Source organism: Syzygium oleosum, unplaced genomic scaffold, assembly GCF_021117445.2.
Source record: "Syzygium oleosum isolate NSW1041296 unplaced genomic scaffold, Sole_v2.1 Sole_v2.01, whole genome shotgun sequence".
Taxonomy (NCBI): domain Eukaryota; kingdom Viridiplantae; phylum Streptophyta; class Magnoliopsida; order Myrtales; family Myrtaceae; genus Syzygium; species Syzygium oleosum.
This window is the reverse complement of record NW_026607485.1, coordinates 21,672,627-21,680,293: the sequence shown is the minus strand read 5'-3', so window position 1 is coordinate 21,680,293 and position 7,667 is coordinate 21,672,627. Positions and strand designations below refer to the sequence as shown.

General features: G+C 39.9%; 1 pseudogene; it reads left to right on the top strand.

Annotated features, from left to right (window-relative positions):
- The first annotated feature begins 2,660 nt into the window (after window positions 1–2,660).
- On the top strand, window positions 2,661–7,125 carry LOC115692448 (protein SIEVE ELEMENT OCCLUSION B-like; annotated as a pseudogene).
- The last annotated feature ends 542 nt before the right edge of the window (window positions 7,126–7,667 follow it).

Here is a 7,667-nt window from a genome sequence, read left to right as displayed (position 1 = left end):
TCCTCAAAGAGTTAACGACGAGCTCAATTTACTCATAAAATATTCTAGAATTGAGAGGATTAATATGATTTTGGGTTTGGGGTTAAATTTATTCATGAGTGATGTCCGCATTAAGGATTTAGCTGGAGAAACTTTCTACTGTCTAATCTGGAATGATGGTAAGTACAGCCCTAACTAGGAAATTTATCAAAAAAGTCCTAAACCTATTATAATTATGCCAATTCAATCATAAACCTTTTTTGTTGACCAAAAAAAAAAAAATCATAAACCTTTTTTTTGCCAATCGAATGCTAAACCCTAAATCAGTCCATCCAGTCAATTTTGATCGAAAATTGCTGACATGGACACCAGTTGTCCACATGTTGCGGCCAGTGCTAACATAGACATTTTTACATAATATTTAAATGATTTTTCGAATTATTTATTTGTTTCCTTGTCCTTTTTTTCTTTTCTTTCTATTTATTTTTTTTCCCTTATTTCTCTAGTCAGTCGCTGGATCTCAATGAGGGCTGGTGAGGTTCGACCTCACCCTCGCCAGTGGCCAGTGAGGTTGAGCTCGCCAACCCTCGCCTTTGTCCAGTCGCCCCTATTCTATAAAATGCAATAAGTTTAAGACTTTTTTGGTAATTCTCTCCCCTATACTATAAAGTGCAAGTTTAGAGAAAAGAATTGTTCGTTATATCCTATTAAACCAGCTATGTAAATATCAATTCATACTGCACATTTGGTTAAAGTATAAGTTAAAGTAGCCATGTAGGAGCTCTTGGGGTTACAATGGAATAGACCCGTTAAAAGGGGTTATAGACCCATTTTTTAACCCATCTATGATGGGTTGGGTTATTATACGGATTAGTTATATTCAAGTAAATTGATTATAAATGGGTTTACAACTTACTTAGATCAAACTCATCCTTATGACTTTCTCTTCGTTCTCTCTCGCACTTATTTGATCTTGCGCTCACTCACTTTTCACTCTTACCTCAATTTGGATATGAGTTTTTTAAATTGAATTAAATATGGAAGTGTTTTAGCAATATGGGTCGGGTCGGATATGGATCACTAGAATTTGCATTGCATGGAAATGGCTCAAAACGGATTAAAATGGACTATTTAGGTTGGACCATTTCCATCCTTACCCACCCGTTTGATGGGTCTATGATGGATCAGACGCCAATGAAATTGTTAGTTTGGGCTTTGGTGTGATGAAATAGCCAATGTTCTGTACGGTTTCACTTGTAACATCAAAGGAATAGAGATAAATTGTCCAGAAATCTTCTCTTTTGTATGTATTTATTCAATAGCAATGTACTCGTTCCATTATAGATGATATAATTAAGTAATCTATGACTAACTGCAATGTACTTGTTCCATCAAATAGGTAACAGTATCATTAGAGGTGGGTATATCTAGAAAGATGATACGTTCCTACAAAGTTTACTGATCCTCTAATGTTTGTTCCGCAATTATCTTGAGAGATCAATCCGCCAACGAATCAGAAGAAGCAAGTTTCGCCCGAAATGTTTCATCCATCATCTTCTTCTTCTTCATCATCCTTTTGATTAACCTTAAACGATCTTCTATTTTCTCTTCCTTTACCCGTCGAAGAGACATGGAGACATTGGTGGAGTTGTCCTACTCCTCTTGCGGCGACGGCAAAGATCATAGTATCGAAGCGCTAATCTTATCAGACTGTTTAACGGAGTTCAATATCAATTGAAAAGGGTGGGAAACGTACAACACGACGTGATATGCGCTTTTCTTTCCAATGGTAATTACTTTTTAGATGCCATGTTCTTTCCTTAGCAGGTAAAACCAAGTATCATTTTGCTCGTGGAAACAACACCCTCGACAGCAACATCTCCGCACAAAAAGATATTCCGACATTAATGACCGGCATCTCATAGAATCAAACGACAAAGCCAAATTTACTTAACATCCATTTACTTGAAGGAAAATTATTTCCGAAAAATTATTGTTTAACTTTCCGGTATTTGGATGATGGAGAACTAATCACATATGAAAAATGTTTTTCTGTGGACTGAAAATAATAAGCTTAAATCGAGGGAAAACTTCATCTTTTGTTAAGAAAGAATTCGCTTTCCTTAAACCACCAAACAAATAAAAACTAATCATTCTCAAGGAAATTTCTCGGAAAGTATTTCCTTTATCATGAAATTTTCCCTGATTTCACTATATATTTCATGATAAAGAAATTTTTTTTCTGAGAAATCATTTTCCAAGAAAATGTTTTCTTTTTTCCAGGTTTAGAAAATTCATTTTCCTAATTTTAAGCATGCATATTTTCTTCGACCGTAGATGATTTTCTGTTGACTGATCAATTTTCAGCAAACCAAACGCGTGAAGGTCCAAAAAATTAATTCAATTTTTTTTTTTCACCCAAACAAACATGTCCTTAGAGGATATTCTGGAAGAGCGAGCATAGAGATGATTTTGGGCTATTTACATAATGGCATTCAAGGTTATCTATAAGGCGTCCTCTTAATGAAATGTGCTTTTCTGTACGGGAACATATTGGGTTAGCTCTGGGGTGCCAACCAACGTTATCGTCCATCTTCTACTTCATCCTTCTGTTAACGTCGTTTGAACTCTTGTTTTCTTCCTTCTGCCGTCGAAGATACATGGATATACAGGTGCTGTCCAGCGCCTCTCGCGGCGGCAGCAAGCCGAGTACCATGTCCAGCGTCCACATCATCGACTTCATCGATGACCACCGGTTCATAGACTCGGTCATAGGAGGGCATTCATATGATTCCTCTGATGAAGAAAAATGCAACGTGGATGATCTCCTCAGAATCGTCAACAACATCCTTTACGGTGCCACCCTACTCGTCGATAAGGATAGCTTCCCCAAAACGGTATGGAATAGGGACCGATGTCATTTCTTACTACGGAATTGGACTTTCCATTTTATCCATAAATGTCATTCCTAACGCACGGTTTTGTGCATCCGGGCGATTAATCAAACCGAAAGATTCAAACAACCCCATATAATTTAAAATTTGTCGTTCACTTGAGTAAAATTTGTATGGTCGATCAAGTAATGAAAAGGTTAGTGTAATTCTGAGAATTGAATTGTGTAGAAGTTGCCCCTAACTGCTTGAGATTTTACCATTACAGGATCTTTCAGACGCCCCGCAAATCATTTTGCCGAGCAACATTTCACATCAGATCGACTGGATCTACTGCCAGGTTTGCTATTATTATATTTTTTCCTTCGGCACGGGATATCTATACATGTATGAAATGATTAATTTCAACAAATACATGCAAACCGGCACGTTTACGTTCATAAGGTGAGGCTCCATGTACATACCCTATGGTGGGCACAGCTCCCAACGTTGAAACAGCTAGAGTAAAGTGAAAACTGGGGATGATGGTCCATGATCATGTAATGTTGCTGCAATACAAGCATTTTGATTCTCATTCGTCGTAAAACATAACTTTACAAGAGAATAATTGGATTTGAGAGATCAAAGTTATGTGATCCGAGTGTTTCCTAATGTTCAACGATTCCAAATAATTTTGCATGAGGGATGATTTATGGTGCGTTTCTCTGGATTAGTACTATCCGTTTATACATTTCAGATGTTTTTATTTGATTTGAGAAGGATAAAACGTCCAAATCATCATCATCTTCCTCATCTTCATCTTCAGATGACATGCGATGCCACGCATGGCGAAAATTTAGAAGGGAGGTTGCGGTCGATCTTCCAGGATCTACGAAGATATCGATGGACCACCCAAGTCCTGCTCGTCCTCGCGGCCTTCGCTCGACAATACGGCGACTTCTGGTACGCCTCCGAAGCTCCTCCTGAGGGCAGAGATGCCCTGACCACTTACCTCTTGAGGGCCCTGAGCTCACTGAAGAAGAAGGTCATATCCGATGAGAAGAAGAAGAAGGCGATCAAACCTCTCAACAAGGTGGTCAACGACCTCTGGGAGTTGACCACTGGCTTGTTTGATCTCTCCAAGCTGGTGGATGAGCACCGTAGGAAGCACGTGCCTGAATTGGCACAAGCATTTCGAACAATACCCGGGTGGAGCTGTGAGGCCATCATCGCCATCCTGGCCGCGGGGAACATCTTCGCCCAGATCATCGGTTTCCATAAAAGGTACGATTGCCGCTTCTTGTTTTGTTTCTCGGATGCTGCATGAGCACGCCATATGTTTCTTGTGGTGCCCAGGAGAAATGCACCTTTTGCTCTCCTGTTCTGTCTTTGTCGTTAAGACCCTTTAGATTTTGAAACAAGAGGTAACAGGACGCTCATTCGAATCAGGAACTGTTCATATATACCTTGTCTGTAACTCTGTGTTTTACTGTTACTCTATGATGACGCATAAGAAGATGGGGCTCTGCTTTCTGGTCTGGTGATTAATAGTTACGGCAATGATCTCAGGTTGGCAGAATCAGAAATGGGTATTCTTACGTCGAGGGTGTCAGACAGGAAGAGAGCTGTTCTCGCAGCGGTTGAAACTTGCAAGAATCAAATAGGTAGCCATCCATGGATAGTTGATTTAGTGTGTTGACTCTCTTCTCGTGTCGGATGGCCCTTGATCTCCATTTCATTGATGTTAGGCCTCATGGAGGATTATCAGAAGTACGTGAAAAAGGTTGAAGCTCCTGTGGACATCGCGGACTTTCTGAGATCACTGCTTGCGAAGGATTCCTCAGCGGATCCAATTGTTGCTGCTCCCAATGACACACCGGTTTGCCCTCTGCAGAATCTCCTTTTTAGCTCCTTCTTCAATCTATTTTCTAGGAAATCCATACTGTGGAATCATCAATTTGATTGGGTATAAAAAAAAAATAGTGGATCTCACATTGGTCGTTCCAAGAGGTGCATTCCAAAGTTCGTGAATATACTACAGGATTCATTCCAACTATACACTTGTCACCATATCAGTCCCCACGTCTACTCTTCCTTGGTTATACTGAAAGCTGGTTTACTACTCGAAATGCTTATGTAGCTGTTTTTATGACGATGTTATATTTGTCCTGGAAAATATAAGGCTATATAGATAATCCGACATTAAAGATTTCGTAGTACGATTCAGCAATGATAATTTACTATGGAAACTGTAAATTACCTTCCTTGGTCCATCCATTTGTGTGCATGTGTTGGTCGGGGAAAGAGATAAAGAGATAGAACAGGGGCCAGGAGAAGCATCAATTGTCATGTATGAGAAACCAAGGCCATGATCTGTAGTCCTTACCACTTTGATAGTCTTGGAACAATATCGGCAGACATCATTCATGTTGACATATTTATGGGTGTATTTACTGTCTTTCTGGCAATAGAAAGATGTTTCTTGGCCACGTTATATTCTATGAGTCTCATAAATATTCGTTTTCAGGGAGGCAGGACGCCAAGAAATTCTTCATTTATCGATGGCTTGTTTAGATATTTTCTGTAAGGTCTCTATGTCATAGCGGAAGGAGAGAATATGACTATCCTTTATTATGTGTCCAGACTCCAGACTGATCACCCCGTTTAACGCTATTATTCGAATGTGACAGTTAACTGGTAAAGCGTACATGATATCCTACCAGAGTACCAGTTAGAGATCAAAAGAGAAAAATTCAACTAACGCATAAATGTCTTTGTTAATCTTAGGAAGTATCAAACTTATTAGTTATTCCAACTCTTTGATTGCTTCTACTTATTTTACTAACCAACTCATTCACTCTCTTCTTTTCTCCATTGGACATATGCAGGTCAAGTTTGAGTCGTTCAGGAAGAAGAATGTATTGCTGATAATTTCGGACCAAAAAATCTCTGAATGTGACATTGCAACTCTTGAAAGGATACATGATGATCCTTGGCGCTTTGGAATCCCTAAAGATGACCTAAAAGATGATACTATCCAGAGTAAAACGGAGAAAACGGAGAAGGAGACACTCTATGAGCTTGTTTGGATTCCTATTGTGGATGCGGGGCATGACAAATTGGAAGCGCTGCCAAGCTTTGAGTCTATGAGGCGATGGGCTTTAATGGTGCACCCACAGAAAATGAATAGGTTCGCCGGTCGATATATCAAGGAAGAGTGACGCTTCAAGCGAGAAACCATGGTTGTGGTGTTGGACTCGCTTGGTTGGGTGGAGAACACGGATGCCATGCCCATGCTCCGGATATGGGAGACGGATGCTTTCCCTTACACAGGGAATGAAAGTACCCATCCTTGGAGGGATCCATGCAGTTGGGTTCAGCTCGTATTAAGAGAACCGGCAGTCCAGTTGGATGCGGTAAACACACTCATATTTCTAATGCTTTAAATTGGATTTATTAATCTTACACTTAACATTTGTCGTGTTCGTACAGATTCAGACCGAGTACATATTGTTTTATGGAGGAACTGCTGCTACGCAGTCAGCAGTTGATGTCACTCCTAACCTTTGCGTGGTTCCCGTTGAGGACATGAAGCTATTCCGCATCCGTTTAAGGAGTTGCTTGATTTGTAGGTTCCAAGCTCTGCAAATTCTGAACATTGAAAAAGACCCGTTGCGTGATCGCATAGTATACGAGATGTGCGAAGCCTACAAAGCCTGTCAAAGAGGCGGGGTTGCAATATTCGCCAAAGGGCGTGATCTGCAGGCGCAGCATGTAGGCCTTTTGAGTGATTTAAAATTGGTGATGGATCAGGTTGCCAAGGATGGTTGGACAGCTCTTGCAGAAAGTTTCAAGAAGAAATATAAAGACGTTCAAGGACCGCCCATGTGCCTGGACGTCTGCGTCCCAGATTACACCGGTCTTGGGGATTTGTACTGCCCCGGTTGTAGCCGATTCATGAGGTGTGATCTTAGTCTCATGTGTTGTCATTCCAATTCCGACTGAAGGGGGCTCGCAACACGCGGACCCCTTAGCTGATGCTAACACTAAATAAAAAAGCTTCAGTTCGGAGCATTTTTGGTTGTGGAGTGTGCAAGGCGTGGCAGTGTGTTTACAAGTTTGTGTGTTTTCGGTTTGTTAACATTAGCCTCTTTGTTCACAAGAGAGCTAACTTCTATTTACTTTCATATGCTTGTAATGCGCTTGTGCTTCGGACGATAAGAGCCTCTCAGGGCCTTTTATTGCCATTTTATCGAATAAACAAAGAGATTGACGAGGTTTGTTTGCGTTATCTTGGAGCAAGATTCTTGTTCTTAAGTCCTTCCGTTTCCCTTCGTCTGGTACCGTCTACATATTTTCATATGTTAGCAAATGAACTAATAGATGCTATTCTAATCACTTAAAATGCCGAAGTTGGGATTCCCATATTTAAAGAAAATAGTTTTGTTCCACTCGTACTTAAATTGACGGATCGATCAATCTTCTTTGGAACAAGATACTTCAAGGATAGAAATCACAAAACTAACTTTTGAAAATAGGTAATTACATGCGATACCACAAACTTTAGAGAGTTCCTAAAAATCTCATTTGAATCAATAAAAACATTTAAATTGTTAAGTTCACTTGATGTTATATATCAAGTACAAATGATTTTTGTGTTTGACTAAAATATATTGTGAGATGGATTTGAGAAGGTCTTTACAAAAGGTCAAACTCCTAAGGTCACTCCCATAGACTTTAGGGGTTGTAGAACCCAAAATGGGATATTTCCTCCTCCCGTTGAAAAAAAATATTTTCGATGATATACAAAACTAACTT